This window comes from Oryctolagus cuniculus, chromosome 8 (assembly GCF_051225735.1).
Source record: "Oryctolagus cuniculus isolate XC-2025 breed Fujian yellow rabbit chromosome 8, ASM5122573v1, whole genome shotgun sequence".
NCBI lineage: Eukaryota > Metazoa > Chordata > Mammalia > Lagomorpha > Leporidae > Oryctolagus > Oryctolagus cuniculus.
Window position 1 is genome coordinate 113357796 of NC_142874.1, and position 20919 is coordinate 113378714.

Sequence of the window (20919 nt, forward strand, 5' to 3'; positions counted from 1 at the left end):
GGGTATCGTGCAGATGATCTCAGCTGTCTTCCTGATAGCCACATGATACAGGTGTTAACTGCCTTGCCTTACTGATGAGAAAATTAAGGTGTACAGAGTTTAAGTCATTTTCTTAAGGTCACTCTCGTAATGCGTGCTTTGGTGACAATGCAAACCCGAGTGTTTTATCTCAGAGTTCACCTACCTCCTCCAACTATGGTTATTGGATATTTTGTGCTTTTTTTTTTTTGCTTGGTTTTTCATTTAATTTCTAGGTGCACACTTTTTGGAAGAAGGAAATGTAACTCTCCCCTCCCCCTTCTCTCAGGCCCTCACTACGTTGCCATTGGGGTGGCATCAGTGCTCGGTCCCCAGAGATGATCAGGCAAGGGCTGATTGAATCCACAGAAGTTGTTCCGGGAAAGCTTCGGCTGCAGTTGCATGACCCTTTATCGATAGCTTCTATTCATGGAGCATTCCCTCTGTTATGTCTTGTTTGTCCCCTCTGGTAACGCCACGAAGTGACATTGCCATCCCTGTTTTAGAAATGAGGAAACAGGCTCAGAGAGATTCCATGTGTTGTCCAAGGTCACTCTCCCACTGAGGTTCTGATCGGAGAGGTAAATCATGAATTCTGATGCCGCCGTGCTCTGCCAGCCATTCGCATCAACTCACCGGGTTTCCTGGCCTCCGATGTTTGTCTCGTCCCCTCCGTCTTTTGCATCCTTCATCCTTCTAATGACCCAGCTCAAATTAGAGGCTGCTTACCCCAGATTCTGTGGTGCCTCACCATTGTCTGTGGATCAGGCAGAATTTGCAAAGCCTCTGTACAGTATGGTCAATGCCTAATTTTCTTGCCTAATCTTTCCTTTCTCCACTATGTTCCTGGTATTCCCATACCTCTAGTCTATTCTCATTTTTTCCCTCTCTTTTTTTTTTCTCTCCTTCTCCCTCCCTTTCCTTCTTCCTTCCTGGGATAGGAAACTCCAATCTACTGATTGACTCTGTAAATGCCACACAATAGCAAGGTCGGGGTAGGTGAAGCTGCAAGCTTGGCACTCAGTCCAGGTCTCCTAGGTGAGAGGCAGGGACCCAAGTACTTGGGCCATCACCTGTGGTATCGTAGGATCTGTGCCAGCAGAAAGTTGAAATCTGGAGCCAAAGCTGGGCATTGAACCCCGGGACTCTGAAGTATGACACAGGCACATTACCTGCTACGATGATCTGGGATAAGTAAGTGGGCTAGGATACATGCTCACAACACCCCCATTTCTTGATCATGTCTTCTTGGCTCCAGGATGGTCCTCTGCCTGGAGTAGTCTTCCTATAATATGCAGCTCTTAAAGTTTCATCTGTCATCAAAGTTTAGTTCAAATGTTACCTTCAGACCCACCCCTTACTGGACAATATCCACCTATCCACCACGAGCCCACAGTGGCAGAATATTTGTGTGTGTGCATGGGTGTGTGTGTGTGTGAGAGGGAGACTTTGGACAACTTCCTGTTTGAACTTCTCAATGTTTCGGTTATGCCTTCCACTGGGACAGTGGTCGTGCTCAGTGGAGAGTGGTGAGGGTTACATAAGTTAATGCGCACACAGAACTTTAGGATGGTGCTCACTGCATGATAATTATCGAGACTGTTGCGTGTGTCCCTGACCTCCTCAATGTCAGGATCCATTGCATAGTGTTTGTACATAGTTTTACATAAAGTAAATGTCTGATCAAATTGATTTTGCAGTCCTAAAGGTTCGTGATTTTCTTTGCTCTTAAATTATTTATTGCTTATCTGAAATTCAGACTTAACTGTGCACTCTATATTTTTACTTGGTAACTATGGAAACCCTATGTTTCCTTCCCCCTCCTCCCCATGAGAACATAGACCCCAGTGTCCAAACTTGCTCACCTGTGGAACTCTTTCCCCATCTTTCCCTCTTTATTGCCTCTACTGTGCCGAAGATCTTGCCCCAGGTTATGGAAGCCGCTCTAGGGAATCACAGCTGGGTCAGTTCTGTCCTCACAAGTATGGAAATTCTGGTGCAGATGAGCGTCCCATTCCGAATGTCGTGGCGCTCACTGACAGCTGTATCACCAGCATTGGATTTGGATATTCCTCATGTGTTCACCAATTCATTGGCTCATTCATTCAACAGATTTTTTTTCCTTTTTTTTTATTTAGTAAATATAAATTTCCAAAGTACAGTTTATGGATTACAATGGCTCCCCCTCCTCATAATTTCCCTCCCACTTGCACCCCTCCCATCTCCCGCTCCCTCTCCCATTCCATTTACATCAAGATTCATTTTCAATTATCTTTATATACAGAGGATCAATTTAGTATATATTATTTTTTATTTATTTATTTTTTTGACAGGCAGAGTGGACAGTGAGAGAGAGACAGAGAGAAAGGTCTTCCTTTGCCATTGGTTCACCCTCCAATGGCCGCTGCGGCCGACACGCTTCGGCTGGCGCACCGCGCTGATCCGAAGCCAGGAGCCAGGTGCTTCTCCTGGTCTCCCATGGGGTGCAAGGCCCAAGCACTTGGGCCATTCTTCACTGTACTCCTGGGCCACAGCAGAGAGCTGGCCTGGAAGAGGGGCAATTGGGACAGAATCCGGTGCCCCGACTGGGACTAGAACCCGGTGTGCTGGTGCTGCAGGCGGAGGATTAGCCTAGTGAGCCACAGCACCGGCCCGATTTAGTATATATTAAGTAAAGATTTTATCAGTTTGCACCCACACAGAAACACAAAGTGTAAAATACTGTTTCAGTACTAGTTATAGCATTACTTCACATTGGACAACACATTAAGGACTGATCCCACATGAGAAGTAAGTACACAGTGACTCCTGTTGTTGACTTAACAATTTGACACTCTTGTTTATGGCATCAGTAATCTCCCTAGGCTCTAGTCATGAGTTGCCAAGGCTATGGAAGCCTTTTGAGTTTGCCAACTTCGATCTTATTCAGATAGGGTCATAGTCAGAAGTGGAAGTTTTCTCCTCCCTTCAGAGAAAGGTACCTCCTTCTTTGATGGCCCCATTCTTTCCACTAGGATATCACTCGCAGAGATTTTTCATTTAGGTATTCTTCTTCTTTTTTTTTTTTTTTCCCCAGAGTGTCTTGGCTTTCCATGCCTAAAATACTCTCATGGGCTCTTCAGCCAGATCCTGATGCCTTAAGGGCTGATTCTGAGGCCAGAGCATTCAACAGATATTGACTACTCTGTTTGTGCTACATACCCATGGAAGCTCAAGAGACACTCTGTGTTGACTGTGACTCACATTAAGAAATATATTTGATATTGCAATCCGTGATGCACATAGCTATTTTTACATGGATGTCAGGGACCCAAGTACTTGGGCCATCTTCTGATGCTTTCCTAGGTGCTGTAGCAGGAACTGGATGGGAAGTGGAGCAGCTGGGACTTGAACCTATGCTGCAACATGGGAAGCCGGAATGTGAGGCAGTGGCTTAACCCACTGTGCCAAAATGCCAGCCCCACCATTGTCTTTTATTTAAAACAATGTGCCTGAATTTCAGTTTCTTTCTTTCTTACCATCTACCAATAACAAATGTGCTTCACTGATTGGATTGATTCCCAGGGCTACATTTTGTGGATCTTCCCAGTTTTATATTTTAATTGACACTGTCCTTTCTCTCTTCAACCCATTATGTCCCATCATTCTTTAAATATGTCAAGACTTAAGTTGAGCAGTAAATATACCACTTACAGTAACTATTAAATAAATATTATGTCGTGGAAACATTCACAGAATTGAAAACCTGGGCCTTAATGGGTTAAGGTAGTTACATTTTCAAGCTGCTTTCTCTGATTTGCTTGTTAAAGATCTTGATTTTATCCATTACAATGAACAGCTGAGCTGCTTTGTGTAAATGAATCTTGTACACTCTCATCCATTTGGTTATTCTGATTGGCTTCAAATAGTGGCCATGTGGTCAGGCTATTTTGAAAGCAAATAACTTAGATGAGTATGGCTATAACTTCACGATTGGCTGCTGGCAGATGATCATGAGAGAGAAGTTTGAATAATAGTCCCTATGGCCACAACTGGGCTTTCTGTGAGGGTCATTTGAATTTTAAGCTAATGGAATGGGGTTTGTCTTATAAATTCACAGTTCAGTTTGTTTGAAGGCCGATTGGATTGCTGCACTGCATCTGAGCCACGGGGGCAACTTTGCTTACTTTTGTGTGTCAGCTGCTTTTAGACACCACATGTGGTCCTAAATGCATGCATTTATAGGAATATTTGGTCCCATTATGATTACATCGGTCTAATGGCTTCTTGCTGAGACATCGTGACATGATTTTTTCCTTTCATATTTTGATAAGGAAAGGCTGGTGTTTCATATCTGTCAAATGGCTGGTGCTGTCACAGGGAGCGGGGACAGGAGCCTAACTCTTTGACATATTTCCTTTTGCTTCTTTCTTTTCCATCTATAATGGTGTTTTGGTATTTGATGAATTTCTTTACACATTTTTGATAAAATACAGTCAGTCTGTAGTGACATTTACACTGGGCACGTTCTACCTGCCTGGCATTATCTATTGGCAACTTTTGTTTATATGAATTTGGGGTAAGGACTGGATGTTCCACCCTTGAGAAGTCTTAAATATAGCTAATGCCTCTTTCTCCAAATACCTATACTATATTAGGAATATTACATGCTCCTTTCAAACCTCTATATATTCAAACCATTCCCCTGTGTACCCAGCTGGAACCCACTTCTCCTCTCCAAGTCCATTGTCAGCCAAAAGCACCACCTACTTCCTTTTCATCTAGAGTAGCATTTTGGTGCCATCATTGCTTTCTTTTTTTTTTTTATTTTTACTTCCACAGACAATATGTGAATGATTCCTGCAGATTATTTCTTGTATATATACCTTTCTTTTTTTAATCCACTCTACTCCTCATTCATTGGTTTGACAAACATTTATTGAGCATTTACTAAGGAACAAGCAGCTGGAGGGCCTGTAGAGGATTTTACAATAAGCCATGAACTAATGGTCTTCCTTAACATCTTACTTCCCTCCACCCTTTCTGAACAAACAGCTAGTATACCACAGTGCTTTGCAGTGCCACTCTCCTGCATAGGAGACTACGTGATTTTCCAAGAAAGTTTATCATAGTTCCAAAGGCTCAGGTCTCTAAATTCTGTCTGGATTATTGTTAAGGTATTCTGTTAAGGTATCAGACCAAGCCTAGCCAAGTTTACTTCCTGTCATTGATTTTCTTCAGGGATCTTTACATGTCAAATATGAATTATTGCTCCTATGCTGTGGTTGAGGCTACCTGTCAGTCCTGTACCATGAGCCATGCATATTCTTTCCTTTTTTTCCTAACTGAACTCTAAATAATCTTCAGGGTCATGACAAAGAGCCAGCCCTTCCTTCATGAATCCTTCCCCAAACATGGCTGGCTTCCAGTCTGGCTCCCCCTCTTCTTAGCTATGTGATCTTCATTAAGGGAATTTCTTTTTTGTGTCTGTTTTATTTTCTGTAAAATTAGACTACTGCTAGTCTAATTAAACACGACAGTTCAAATAAAATACTTAGCATAATGTTTGTCATGTAGCAGTTCATAAATCATATTTGTGATAAAATAAGTATTACAGACTTTCATTTTGACCCTTATATCCTGAGTTATCACTATTTTTTGACAGTCTTACAACCTAGCTTACACTCTTCTGAATTCTCTACAGTTCTGAGCAAAACATAGGTGCTCAATCAATGCTTATTAATTCCAAAAACATTCCATATGCTGGTTCGGCAGAATCTGGGAACCAGTTTTCTTCTGGATATATTTAGTTGTATTTCATGATGATGTGGCAGCCACTGTCTTTCACTGCCTTGCCCCCTGATCTATGAGATGTATATTGATGTTAACTTAGGCTACAGTTGTATAATTCATGATAATGTCCTTCTTCATACAACTGTGGCAGAAGCAGTACCTCAAAGATTATGCCAATTATAAATGTCATGTACATGGATTTCAACCATAGATTGCAAAATATCTCCATACAGAGTTTAAAAATTTTTTTTCAATTGGTTTGCAAACATGTATCCTCAATATAGATCAAGAGAGGCAAATTCGTTCGCTAAGTCAGTTGTATTCATTGGATGTTTGTTTTCCATGCTGCTGGTAGAAATTCCAGCTGGAAGCCAGGTTAGATTACTCCAAAGTAACTCACTTTGCTGAACACCTCCCCAGTGGGCTTCCTCATCACATTCCCAGTGAGAAAGAGGGAGCAACGAGACTCCGCTTCCCTGGAAACTCTGTTGGGTTCCTGGACACGAAAATTTGCTTTCCTGGAGATTATTTGAACTTGACTGGAAGTCGAGTGAGGATGCCTACAGAGAGGCTCCTGGGGCGGAAAACTAGAGTGGCAGTGTTACAAATGGCAGTGAATTTGCAGGGGCCCCTGTATCTGGATTCAAAGCCTGGCTTATCCCTCACTTAACTGTTTGCTCTTGGAGGAAATCTCCCTTTCTCTTTGAGTGTCAATTTTTTTGTAGCTCAAAAATGAAAGCATCAGTATTCGATTTGCTTCACTCCCAGAAATGATTTGAGGCTCTCATGTGGTAATACATGTGAAAGGCCTTTATAAAATGTCAAGCATTATACAAATGTGAATTGCCATCCCTGATGCTGCCACAAAGAGAATGGAAGCAGAAGGCACATGATTGGCATCCTGGGCATGCAGGAACCTGCTGGTGAATGGACTGTCAGGCATGGTGTGAACAGTAAAGAATAAAAATGCTTCCGTTTGAAAGGTAGAGAGGAAAGATGAAGTGGGCAGAATTTACAAGCAGAGTTCTGGGCTCCTGAATCCAATGCTTAGGTCACAAAATTGGTCTTTTTGTCTTTTGTCTTTCTCAGAGGATGTCTTGGGGTACCACCTCAGGAACTTTGTGCCCTAAGACCCTTTGGTCTTATTCTATGGGGATTTATTTCCAGGTTGGTGTTATTCAGCTTGGAATGTGATTGTGAGGGGGTATGGTGAAAAGTGATCTGACTGTGACTTAGACCTCCTAAGAAGGCTGCAGGGTTGCATGGATTCCTAATGGTCGCTAGGTTTAAATTTTGCATTGGGCAGAGTCTAAATTTTACTGGAGGAAGTCCTTGATTCTTTTTAACTTCTCATGATGCCTGGGGTATCGTACCTGACCCAGTGCTGGGAGTCCTATGGAGAACTCAAAGCTGGGTAAGGTTGCTGAGCCTCGTGGTTCATGGGGAATCCCGAGGGTCTGAATGGCTCATCCTGCTTCTAGAAGTGGGCCCTCAAGGACGGGTGTTGTGGAACAAGCAGCGTGAACTGCTGCCTGAGATGCCAGCAGGCTATAAATGAGTGCTGGTGTGAGTTTCATGATGGCCCAAGTGCTTGGGTCCCTGCCATCCATGTGGAGTCTTAGAGCTCCTGGCTTCTACCTGGCCCAGCTCCAGATATTGTTGGCATTTGGGGGTGTGAACCAGTAGGCGGGAGATCTCTTTTTTTTTCTCTGCCTCTTTTTCTCTCTCTTTCACTCTGCCTTTCAAATGTATTCAATCAGTAAATACATATATTTTAAAAAAGAAATGGGTCCTCACAGTGGCCATGACTAACCAGGCACGTGAGAGATTTACATGCCTCTTACTTTGTCCCTGGGAGTCCTTGTTCTCAACTTTGTGAACCTGGTTAGTCACTGACATCTCTGGGCTTTGACTTCCTCTTTGTAAGGTAGGTATTTTAGTGGATGCTTCCTTACGAGCATATGTGATGCACTTCGCTCAGTGCTGGTGGCATTGTCCTTCATGACCGCAATCACAATCTTTCTGCTAAGCCTGTCTTTCAACATCCCATGGTTTTAATTTTTAAATATTAATAATTATTTAGAATTTGCCAGCTACTTACAGTCTGCACACTTGTATTGTGGCTAGAGGGGAGAAGGAGATTAGAGAAAAAAGGAATACTGAACATTTGAAAAAACATGGGTCAAGAGGCATCAAGATGGTGGAATTGGGAGGGAGCTTACTGCTCTATTCTAGGGGAAGAGAATTAAAAAATAAAGGTGGAGAGAGTGCAATGTCGGGGAAGAGTTAAGGGAAAAACAACAGGGGAAACTCCATGCAAATAAGAAGAACACTGTAGACCTATGTGGAGGGTGTGAACATGCACACCTTAGGACCCCAGCAGCCAAGAGCCTCATCACTAACTTTGGAGAGTGAGGTGAGACCAGAATGCAATAGCCCAAGCACTGGCGATAAAGCTATGGGAAGAGCCTGGCTTGAGTCTGGCTTGGAGCTCTCTGGGGTCAGTATACCTGACAACCTAGAGGGAAAGGGGGCACAGTTCCCTAACCATCTGGCACCAGTGTCCTGTAACCATCTGAGAGTGGTCAGGCACCATTTTGGACATATATAACAGCCGCACCAGCTTGTTTGGGCACTCAAAAACCAGCCAAGAGGAGATACCTGAGTCTGGCTGGGAGAATTTACAGGGGCTGGGTGCTTGTGACTATGGGAACCTTGTATGCTGGGACTACAAAAACATTGTGGCTACATGGGAGGGGACAGGGTATGGCTGGGTCTTTGGGCAGTCACTGTGGGCAGCTTCACACACTTGGGGCTCCCTGGTTCCTTGCTGAGGGTCATTGCTGCGGGATCTGTGCTCATACCGAGGACTGCATGGATCCTTTATGTGGTTCTTGTGGCAGCATTGATGAATATTGTACCCACTGGGGCTAGTGCCCAGATATTAGTCTCGTTGGAGGAGGGGAGGTAAGCTTAAGACTACGCCAACAGAGCTGATCAAACCTCCCCTCTGATTAAAAAAAAATTTACAAATCCCAATTTGGGAGTTACCATGGACATTCCCTTCACCCTGGAGCACTGAAGAGAGCTCCTTGGCCACACCCAGCACATGCCAAATGTATTCACAGAAAGAGCAGACACTCCACTAATTCACAGAGGCATAGTCCAAAGATAAAATCCATCAAAGAGGGAAAAACAGAAAAACACCAAGTATCTCCAGAAATGACTAAAAATAAACACAGCAATCAAGAAACAAGAATAAAGAAGACAACATGATGCCCCCAAAGGAACATAACACTTTAATACTAAAATGTGAAAATGAAGAGATTGAAGAAATTCTAGAAATGGGATTCAAAAAATTGTAGGATTACTTAGAAGTAATCAGAAGCAAATCCACGAACTAAAGAAATCTGCACATGACGTGAAATAAAATTTTTCTCCTGAAATTGAGATTTTAAAGAGAAATCAAAGCAAAATATTGGAAATGAAGAATTCAATAGAACAAATAAAAAAATGCAATGGAAAGCCTTAACAACAGAAACAGTGAAGCAGAACAAAAAGTATCCAAGTAAGAAGACAAATCTCTGGAAATTTTACAGTCAGACCAAAAAAAATTAGAAAGCTAAAAAAACTGTTGGAGATCTATGGGATACTATCAAATGACCCAACATATGGGTCTTAGGAGTTTCTGAAGGTGTGAAAAAGAGAATGGATTAGAAGGCCTTTTTAGTGAAATAATTACAGAAAACTTACCCAATTTGGATAATGAAAGGGATGTCCAAATACAAGAAACACATAGAGCTCCTAATAGACATGACCAGAAAAAACCCTCACCATGACACACTGTAGTCAAACTCTCCACAGTAAAACAAAGATTCTAAAGTGTGCACAAGAGAAATGCTTAATTACTTTCAGAGATCTCCAATTAGACTCACAGCTGACTTCTTATTAGAAACCCTAAACCCTACAGGCTAGAAGAGAATGGCAAGATATATTCCAAATCTTAAGAGAAAAAAACTGCCAATCCAGAATACTGTACCCTGCAAAGCTGTCATTTATGAATGAAGGGGAAATAAAGACCTTCCATAACAAACACGAATTGAAAGAATTTGTCACACTCATCCAGCCCTACAAAAGATGCTTAAGGATGTGCTACACACAGAAACAGAAACATCATCACTATGAAAGAAGGTGAGGGCAGGAAATCTCCCAGTAAAAGTACAAAGGAAATCCAAAGTAAACAATAGGAATATTTATGGAAAAAGGGCAGGGCCAAGTTGCTACTTATTAATATTCAGTCACTTTGAATGTAAATGGCCTCAACTCTTCAATTAAAAGATATAGACTGGCTGAATTGGGGAAAAAAAAGAAACTCAAAACCCATCTATTTGCTGCCTACAAGAAACACATCTCACCAACAAAGATACACATAGACTGAAAGTGAAAGAAAGGAAAGAGATATTCTAACAGAAACCAAAAAAGAGCTGGTGTAGCCATCCTAATATCAGACAAACTATAACACAAAAACTGTTAAGAGATAAAGAAGGGTACTATGCAATGATTAAGGGATCAATTTAACAGGAGGATGTGACTATAATGTATATGCACCTAATTACAGGGCACCAGGCTATTTAAAAGCAATCTTAAGGGCTCTCAAGGGAGATATAGACTCCCATACAATTGTAATGGAACTTTAATACCCCACTTTCAGCAATGGACAGATCAATCAAACAGAAAATCAGCAAGGAAACAATAGTTAATCGACACTATAGACCAAATGGACCTAACAGAGATCTACAGAACTTTTCATCCTACAGTTGCAGAATACACATTCTTCTCATCAGTGCATGGAACTTTCTCTAGGGTTGACCACATGCTAGGCCATAAAGCAAGTCTCAACAAGTTAAAAAAATTATCAAAATCATACCATACATCTTCTTTGACCACAGTGGAATGAAGCTGGAAATCAGCAACTCAGGAATCCCTAGAACATATGCAAACACTTGGCGACTGAACAGCAAGCTCCCGAATGAACATGAGTCATAGAAGAAATGAAAAGAGAAATCAAAAAACTCTTGAGGAACAGTTTCTTTTCATATTATTTGTATAGAGTTAATCTGCTGTGTATAATGTTAATTGGAAATAAATCTTAGTAAAAAATAAGAATGAGAATAGGAGAGGAAAGAGAAAGAAGGAGGGAATAGGAGTATGTGGGCAGGTGTGGTTGAAAGAATCACTATATTCCTAATGTTGTATTTATGAAACACATGGTGTTTATATACCTTAAAGTTTTCTGGGGAAAAAGATCAAACCTAAAAACAAAACATGGGTTATAAAATGAAAATTCCATTTCATTCTATGTATGTGTGTGTTTTAAAGATTTGTTTGAAAGGCACAGTTACAGAGAGAGTGTGATACAGGGAGAGAGAGATCTTTCATCTGCTGGTTCATTCCCCAGATGACGCAATGATGGGCCAGACCATGCCGATGCCAGGAGCCTGGAACTCCATCTGGGTCTCCTGTGTGGGTGGCAGGGACCCAAGCACTCAGGCCATCTTCTGTTGCTTTCTCAGGTGCATTCCCAGGGAGCTGGATCAGAAGTGGAGTAGCTGGGACTCGAACTGGTACTCTGATAGGGGATACCAGTATCTCACGTGGAAGCTTATGTCATGGCACTACAATGCTGGCCCTTGAACTAGCTTTACGAATTATGTTCTATCAGTGTGGAGGGAAAGAGATAATAATGACAGAAGGCAAATGGCAAAGAGAAGCTGGTGGACCAGACCCAGAAACAGGCTGTAGGATTGCAGATTGCAGGAAGTAGTTGGACTTCCTTCTTTTCCTCCGTCCCTTGAGCCTCTCTTTTCTGTGCCAGGAAAAAAAGAGCTTCACATCAGGTCACCCAAGCAGTCCTGTGTGGGGCCCTTTGGAGAGCAGAACTCGGAGGAGGGAGCCCTTCCAGCGCAAGGCAGGCACAAGGGCAGAGCAATGGCCAGCAGCTGCTGTAGGGGCAGTGGAGGCACAGGTGCCCTGGAGCCAGCATGGCCCAAAGGCTACCTGGACTGCTTCATGATGTCACTTCCCCCAAAGGACCCTCCTGATACGTGGCTCAGGTGTAAGGTGATTTCTTTCATAAGGTTTCATATTTGGGTCCATAAAACTGGTGCATGTAAACCTGTCGACTTCTTTTCCTATTGCCTTCTTGAATCAGTGTTCCCACGGGCTGCAGCAGGCACCACCCCTACCCCCCAGCATGCTTGTTCTTGATGTTTACTTTGGCCAAATGCCCTGCATGGTAAAATTTGCTTCTTATCCGTTAGAAGACAAGGTGGTATGGGAGAGGTCACACACACACACACACACACACGCGCGCGCGCGCACACACACACACACACAGAGTCGCCTACAGACAGACCCACAGATTGACACACAGTGATTTGCCCCTGGAATGGCCACGATGGTTCAACTATCCCATGACCCGTAGTTAAAGCAAATCCAGACATATCACTGACTTTATTGACCTATGTTGCTCCAAAACTTTAGATGTGCTTGTGTGTGTGAGGCAAAATACATGAGATACTCCGCAGGGGTCAGCAAGTTGAATTTCCTTTCTTTTTTGGGTTTCCTTTGATTCCCCCCTCCCTCTTGTCCAGTTCAGGAAGTTCCTTTCTAAGAATCTGTGACATGGCTGTGTGAAACTTTCATTTTTTTTTTCATCTCATTCTACAAATAGCAACTGATTTCATTTTTTTCTCATGTATAAAGAAATGGTGCATGTGATTTCACAGACTGGGAAGAAGTGATTGGAAAGCATCCAGCCGTGCCCTGGGGAACTCCCTAAAATTACTCTCTACCTTATGGGCCGTCCAGATTGTTTGCATGTGTGGCTGGGGAAGACGGCATCAGGGAAGAGGGATTTGGGAAATAAAATGTTCTCAAGCCCAGATGCTGTGAGTGAGTCAGATGGCCGGGTGAGTGCTCCTGATACCTACTGTGATTGGTAGGAGTGCATTTGCTTGGTGCCAGGTTTGTATGTCCAAGCAGCTGGGCTGGCGCCTGGGCTTCCCTGTGAGAGCAGCTCCCTCTCTGTGCGTTGTCTGGATTTCTCTTTGTGAATACTTCTTAGAAAAATGAAGGGATTCTCTTGGCTTACATTAGGTTGCATCTTTGGTTCGAAATTGCCGTGAATTAGAGACTAAGAAATATGTACTCAGAGTTGATGGAGACTAAGCAATAATAATAATGATTCCTTAGAATTTAATAAAGCACCTTATGTACATTATTTTATCAGAAGCTGAGAAACTATAGGGAGTTGTTTTACCCTATTTACAGATGGAAACACTAAGAAGTGGAGAACTAAGAATTAAGAAATATTAGCCATTGGAAATCAGCCATTGGATTAGCCATTGGATATCTAAAGATATCCAGCCAGTATTGTGATAATAAAAATAATTTACCATTTTTTCTATGTATGTATTCTTTAAAAAAAAAGTATCTATTTTGATTTTATTGGAGAGAGAGAGAGATCATCTGCTGGTGCATGCCCCAAATGTCTGCAATAGCCAGGGCTGACCCAGGCTGAAGCCAGGAACTAGGGACTCAGTCTGGGTCTCCCTTGGGGGTGACAAAAACCCAAGGACGTGAACAGTTACTGCTCCCTCCCAGCATGTGCATTAGCAGGAAGCTGGAATGGAGAATGGAGCCTGGACTCAGGCCCAGGCATTCTGGTACGGGGTGCAGGTGTCCCACGTGGTGACTTCATGCTGCACCAAATTCCTGCCCTTGTCATCTTTTTAAGTACGACGATGGTTACCAGTGATAGAGGGGTGATAGGAAATGGGGAGATGTAGAAAAAAGGATACAAAGTTGCAGATGTGTAGAGTGAATAAATCTAGAGATCCAATGTATAATGTGAGGACTATAGTTAATAATAGTCTACGATATTTAGGGTATTCGATAAAAGAGTAGGTTTTAGGTGTTCTTACCACACACAGAACTGTTGGGGCCAGTGTTGTGGTGCAGCAGGTTAAACTGTCGCTGGCAACACCAGCATCCCGTATCTGAATGTCTCTTTGAGTCCAGTCTGCCTTGCTTCTGTTCCAGCTCCAGCCAGTGCACCTCGGAAAGCAGAAGATGGCCCAGGTATTTGGGCACCTACCACCAGTGTGGGAGACCCAGATTGAATTCCAGGCTCCTGGATTTGGCCTGGTCCAGCCTTGGTCATTGTGGCCATTGGGAAGTGAACCAGTGGATGGAAGAACTCTTTCTCCCTCTTTCCCTCTGTCTCTCTGTTATTGTTCCTTTAAAATAGATAAAATCTTTAAAAAATAAAAGAGTGTGTGAGATGATGGATATGTTGATTTGGTTGGCTACAGAAATCATTTCATTATATATATCAAAATATCATTTGAGAGCTTAAATATATATATACATAAGTACTATAAAATATCAGTTGAAATCATTGATATGAAATTCTCTGAAAATCAGAAAGTGATTAATAACTTAAAATATCTATTTCAAATGCAGTTTGAAACACTGCAGGGTATACCCAAATATGTAAAATGTTGTTATTACTTAAATGAAAAATCCCATCCTTAGTAATGGACCTTTTTCCATTTCTGGCCTTGCAGATGAGTAGCATAAGCAAATGGACACAGTTTTTTTTTTTTTTAAACTTTTATTTAGTAAATATAATTTCCAAAGTACAGTTTATGGATTACAATGGCTTTTCCCTCCCATAACTTCCCTCCCACCTGCACCCCTCCCATCTCCTGCTCCCTCTTCCATTCCATTCACATTGAGATTCATTTTCAATTATCTTTATATACAGTTAGATTGGCTCACATACAGAAATCTACTGGCTGGCACCTTGGCTCACTAGGCTAATCCTCCGCCTTGAGGCGCTGCCACACCAGGTTCTAGTCCCAGTCGGGGTGCCGGATTCTGTCCCAGTTGCCCCTCTTCCATGCCAGCTCTCTGCTGTGGCCAGGGAGTGCAGTGGAGGATGGCCCAAGTGCTTGGGCCCTGCACCCCATGGGAGACCAGGAAAAGCACCTGGCTCCTGCTTTTGGATCAGCGCGGTGCACTGGCCGCAGCATGCCGGCCGCGGCAGCCATTGGAGGGTGAACCAACGGCAAAGGAAGACCTTTCTCTCTGTCTCTCTCTCACTGTCCACTCTGCCTGTCAAAAAAAAAAAAAAAAATCTACCAACAACAGATGCTGGCGAGGATGTGGGGAAAAAGGGACACTAACCCATTGTTGGTGGGAATGCAAACTGGTTAAGCCACTATGGAAGTCAGTCTGGAGATTCCTCAGAAACCTGAATATAACCCTACCATACAACCCAGCCATCCCACTCCTTGGAGTTTACCCAAAGGAAATTAAATTGGCAAACAAAAAAGCTGTCTGCACATTAATGTTTATTGCAGCTCAATTCTCAATAGCTAAGACCTGGAATCAACCCAAATGCCCATCAACAGTAGACTGGATAAAGAAATTATGGGACATTAACTCTATAGAATGTTATACAGCAGTAAAAAAAAAAAATGAAATCCAGTCATTTGCAACAAAATGGAGGAATTTGGAAAACATCATGCTGAGTGAATTAAGCCAGTCCCAAAGGGACAAATATCATATGTTCTCCCTGATCGGTGACAACTAACCAACCACAAAAAAGGAAACCTGTTGAATGAAAGGGACACTATGAGAAACAGTGACTTGATCAGCCCTTGTCCTTACTGTTGATGTACAATTTAATATTTTATCCCTTTTAGTATTTTTTTGTTTTACTTAATACTATTGGTTGAACTCTTTAATTAACACACAATTATTCTTAGGTGTTAAAATTTAACTGAAAAGTGATCCCTGTTAAATATAAGAGTGGGAATAAGAGAGGGAGGAGTTGTACAATTTGGGACATGCTCAATCAGACTTGCCCCAAATGGTGGAGTTAGAAATGTGCCAGGGGATTCCAATTCAATCCCATCAAGGTGGCATGTACCAATGCCATCTCACTAGTCCAAGTGATCAATTCCAGTTCACAATTGATCACACTGATAGGTCTAAGAGTCAAAGGGATCACACAAACAAGACTAGTGTCTGCGAACACTGATAGAATCAAAAAGGGAGAGAACGATCCAACATGGGAAGTGGGATACACAGCAGACTCATAGAATGGCAGATGTCCTAAACAGCACTCTGGCCTCAGAATCAGTGTGCTGCGCTGATCCGAAGCCAGGAGCCAGGTGCTTCTCCTGGTCTCCCATGCAGGTGCAGGGCCCAAGCACTTGGGCCATCCTCCACTGCCCTCCTGGGCCACAGCAGAGAGCTGGCCTGGAAGAGGAGCAACCAGGACAGAATCCGGCACCCCAACTGGGACTAGAACCCCGGGGTGCCGGCGCCGCAGGCAGAGGATTAGCCTAGTGAGCTGCGGCCGTGCCGGCTCGGCACAGCACAGCTTTGATGAGCTGTTTCCAAAAGTGTTCCCAAGACTTCTTGGTGCATAAAATGAGCATTAGTCTTCCTCGTCATTCCTAAGCATGCCCAGCTCTCCAGTTCCCTATGTCCTGGGCTGAGAATACTCAAGCCATGAGTCCTAGGGAATAGTGCGTCTTCTCTCTGGACTAATCATTCGTAAGGTACAGCAGGTTGGGGTGGTTGCCCAGGATGTTAGCTCAGGGGGTCTCCTGTCCCATAGGCGGCTGAATTATCAAGGGAGGAGAGTCATCATCACAGTTACGGCTCAGAGCTTTATAGCTTCTGAAGCACTTTGACCAAATCTTCCTAACAGCTTTTGAAGTAGAGCGTTCCCATTGGACAGATTTTGAAGCTGAGGTGCAGAAAGGAGAAGTGGATGTTCCTACGTAACCACAGCCAGAAAGCCATGGGGCTAGGACTTCAGCCGTAAGTCTCTCTTGCCACGTTCCCCCACTCTGTCTGTCTAGGAGTGTTACCTATGATGCCTTCACTGACATAGAGACAGCCAGGACTCCTATGCATGAATCGTCTCAACAATGAGCGCAACATCTCCATGGCAGAGGTGTGGCACTACACACTCCCTGTATCTGTGACTGCTCCCTATTGTTGTTATTTTATTCAGGAGGTAGATATACGCACACACATTAAGGCAGACAAATGGAGTTCCCACCTGCTGGTTCACTCCCCAAGTGTCCACCGTAGCTATTACTGTGCAGTCAAAGCCAGGAGCCAGGAACTTAATCTAAGCCTCCCACATGGATGGCAAGAACCCAGCTACTGGGGCCATCACTTGCTGCGTCCTAGGATCTGCGTTGTCAGGAAGCTGGAATCAGAGGCTGGAGCTTGAACTTGAATCCAGGCACTCTTACATGAGTTGTTGGTGTCGTAACTGCGAGGCCAAATGCCTATTTTATGGGTTTCCCATCCTTGGTTATCTACTGGAATTTAGATTCAAATGTTTCCTCTGTCATTGCCATTGTTATTTGTGTGACCATAGGCAAATTATTTAACTTCTCTAAACTTCAGTGCCTTCATCTATAAAACCAGGACAGTGGTTATTATGAAGATTAAATAAGAAAGTATATGTAATGTGTTAAGTACTCTGCCTTGTACATAATTAATGATAGGTTTGACCATTCTGCTTATTATTTTTCCTTATTTTCCACTTCCTGGTTGGGCTTGATTTGTTGGTTCCTCCTTATTAATTTTTGGTGGGAGTAGGTTTTGAGTGAATGAATAATAGCAGTGATAAAAGCTCAAGAGTAGGCACCTCCCTTATACTTTATCCTTTGTCTACATGAAAACCAAATTAGATTCTACAACATTAGCAGTGATAGAAGATTGGTTTTATTTCTTTTTTTCAGTGTAAATAAACCAGTATTTGTTTTTCTTTCTGAAATCTCTGGCGCCTACACATACTGAGCTTACTAATTACTCATTGAAAAGTGTTTAAGTCCAATTGTGTGTCCTATTTTTATGCTTGGTGCTATAAGAATCACAAAAGTAACAAGACAAGGTTTCTGCCTAAGTTTACCTGGGGCGGCTTGATTTAAAAGCATGAAACCAGAGGCGTATTCTGAGCTGAGGTGCGGTGGGAAACCACTGTGCCTGTTTGAAGGTAAAGTTTTCAAGAGTGGGTTTTTGTCTCAATGTACTACCAAGTGCTGTGACCCCGCTTACCATATTTCTGGAAAGAAAGAGCTAATTTCAGAAGAAATAGGGCTTTTCCAGATTGTTGCTGGAAGTAGACAGAAAGATGTTATTGTTGGTGTCTTAGCAGTTTCCAAGATACAAGTAAAGATTAAAAACAGTAAAAATATTACAAGCATGTCTAAACTTGAATTGTTTGTATAACCCTTTGAAACAATGTCTCTTCATTGGATTTTCTGATTTTGCTTTGTAGTTCCTTAGGCAAATTGTCTTTTTTTTTCTTTTTTTCTTTTTTTGACAGGCAGAGTTAGACAGTGAGAGAAAGAGAGACAGAGAGAAAAGTCTTCTTTCCGTTGGTTCAGTCCCAAATGGCCACACGGCCGGCGCGCTGTGCCAATCCGAAACCAGGAGCCAGGTGCTTCCTCCTGGTCTCCCATGTGGGTGCAGCACCCAAGCACCTGGGCCATCCTCCACTGCCTTCCCGGGCCACAGCAGAGAGCTGGACTGGAAGAGGAGCAACTAGGACAGAATCCAGCGCCCCAACCGGGACTAGAACCCGGGGTACTGGTGCCTCAGGTGAAGGATTAGCCTAGTGAGCTGCTGCACCGGCGTAAATTGTCTTATATGTAAAATGCTCTGAATAAAAATTTCTTACTGGCTTGCTGTGCAGATTAAATGAGATGTGATGTACAAACATTTAACATAGTGCCTAGCACTGGCAGCAGATCTGATGAGCAGTATTTTTCCATTTACATTGGTGAATATGTTCCTTTTGTTGCTTGGGTTTGAATTAATTCTTTCTTTTGAAATCATTTGCCCTGATGTTCATTTTTATTCTGCTATCCTCTGGAGCATTTCAGTATGGTCTACAGCTAGGCGTGGTTCTGCATGCACAGCCCATCAAAGAGTTAACAATGGTAAGTTCCAGCCTTTTTGGTTTGCTGGAACTACTTAATCAGAGAAATTATTATAGCTCTTTTTGTGCAACCCATTGATGTCCAAAGCAACTAATTAGAGAGAGGGAGTATAGAAAATCAATCTTTACTAACATTGACATTTCTTCCAATTTAAGCAATTGGTTTGCTTACGTTCTTTGTGAAAATCCATAGAGAGCTAGAATTATCCCAGATGACTACATGAAAAGGTTCTAATAGGTTCTTGGTGTTAGAGTGAAGATTATTTGAGTGCTAAATGCATCATCAGACTTTGGAAGGGGTCCAGCACATTACATGAGCCAGACAGGTGGTTTGCACTCATGATCCGCTGAAGAAGCTTCAGGCAAAGGAAGGTCAGTGTAATTCCTGGAGGCCCTCGCTGACATATAAGAGGGAAGAGGATTGTGTTGATACATCCTTTATCCCTTCTGCTCTTGATTTTTCTCCATCCCAGGCTCCAGGAAGGCAGCCGTAGGAAGTAGATCAGCAGGCCTCAGTTTCTAATTGGAGAGGACTGGTCAGAGACCGGCGAGAGTGGGGATTGTGAGGGCAAGGCGTTTGCTGTCCCAGCCCCTGTCTGCAGGGTCTGCTTTGGCCGGCTGTTTCCCTTCCTCTAGGATCACAGCTCCTGTAAGGCAAGCCTCTCCACTCAGCCTTCTGTTTCCATTTCTAGGACTCTCCCTTCCTTTGCAGCTTTAGAAGTGGAAATTTGGTAGCTTACTAGCCTCAAGATACTGCACAATGTCTTGTAGTTTTCTTACACAGTTCCTGCATTTTTTGTAAGTAGTGAAAGTTTTGTTGGCCTTTTCTGAAACTACCTTGAATTTGAAGATATCCTTTATTTCCTACCAGAACCCTGAATGATAAAGGATCAGTAGCATCTTCCTCTTGGAAGATCCAAATGACTGACTGCATTATTGATAAGCAAAAATTTCTGTCAATTCCGGGATGTGACACAGTGGGTTAAGCGGCTGCTTGGGATGCCCATATTCCATATCAGAATGCAAGTGAGTCCTGGCTGCTCTGCTTCCAATCCAGCATCCTGCTAATGCATCCGGGGAGGCAGCAGATGATGGCTGAAACACTTGGGTCCTTGCCACCCATGTGGGAGACCCAGATGGAGTATCCTGGCTTCAACCTGACCCAGCCCTGGCTGTTGCTGGCATCTGGGGAGTGAACCAGTGGGTGGAAGATTCTCTCTCTCTCTCTCTCTCTCTCTCTCTGTTGCTCTGCCTTTGAAATAAATAAAAACATATTAATAAATATTTTTGAAAATTCTATCAATTCATGAAAATGTTGTGGGCCTCATTATCTGTGTTAACTAAAAGTGGGTAAATTCACAAGAATGGAATATAGTGATGTAGCTTGTGTTGGTTGTAATTTGTGTTTAAATGAAGGTCATTTGGGTTAATGAGGATATTATCAGAGCTGCAATGATGCCAGAATCTCGAGACAGAGCCTTTAAAGATGGAGTGGGCCACAAAGTGCGTGGCATTTCAGCTTCTTAACTTGCAGACAAGGAGTCTGAATTCCAAGAAGTTAGATGAGGTGTTCAAGGCAAGACGACTAGTGGTTGTGCCATTTGGGCTGCTATCACAAAGTAGCATACACTGGATGGGTTTGTAAACAACAGAAAAGTATTTATCACAATTTTGGATTTTCTAAGTCCAAGATCAAGGCACTGGCAGACTCCGTGTGTCCTCTTAGACAGCCCTCTTCTCATGCTAACCTTACATGATGCGAGGGTGAGCTCCTAGGCACTAATCCTGTTCATGAGGGTTCTGCCCCCAAGACAGATCACCTCCCAGAGATGTCAACTCCAAGTACTGTCACCTTGGGGTGAGGAACTCAACATATGAAATTGACCAGCACCTAGGGTGCAGCAAAGGTTGATCTTGAAGCATGTCTGGTGATTCTGGGATTAGTGATGGTTTTAGTGCTCCAAATTACGGGAGATGGTTGAATTTAATTTCTGGTGAGTGAAATACAAGGAGTTGACTTTAAATGATTAGTTTGTAGTTAACTAGAAATGTGCTTGAGGCCAGTGTTGTGGTTTTTGATTTGTTTT

At 42.9% G+C, this 20919-nt stretch overlaps 1 protein-coding gene across 3 annotated transcripts in view; it reads left to right on the forward strand.

The window, feature by feature from the left end:
* Positions 1-20919, forward strand: part of RASGEF1B (RasGEF domain family member 1B) — a 614689-nt gene that overhangs the window by 3459 nt on the left and 590311 nt on the right. The window lies entirely within an intron of this gene.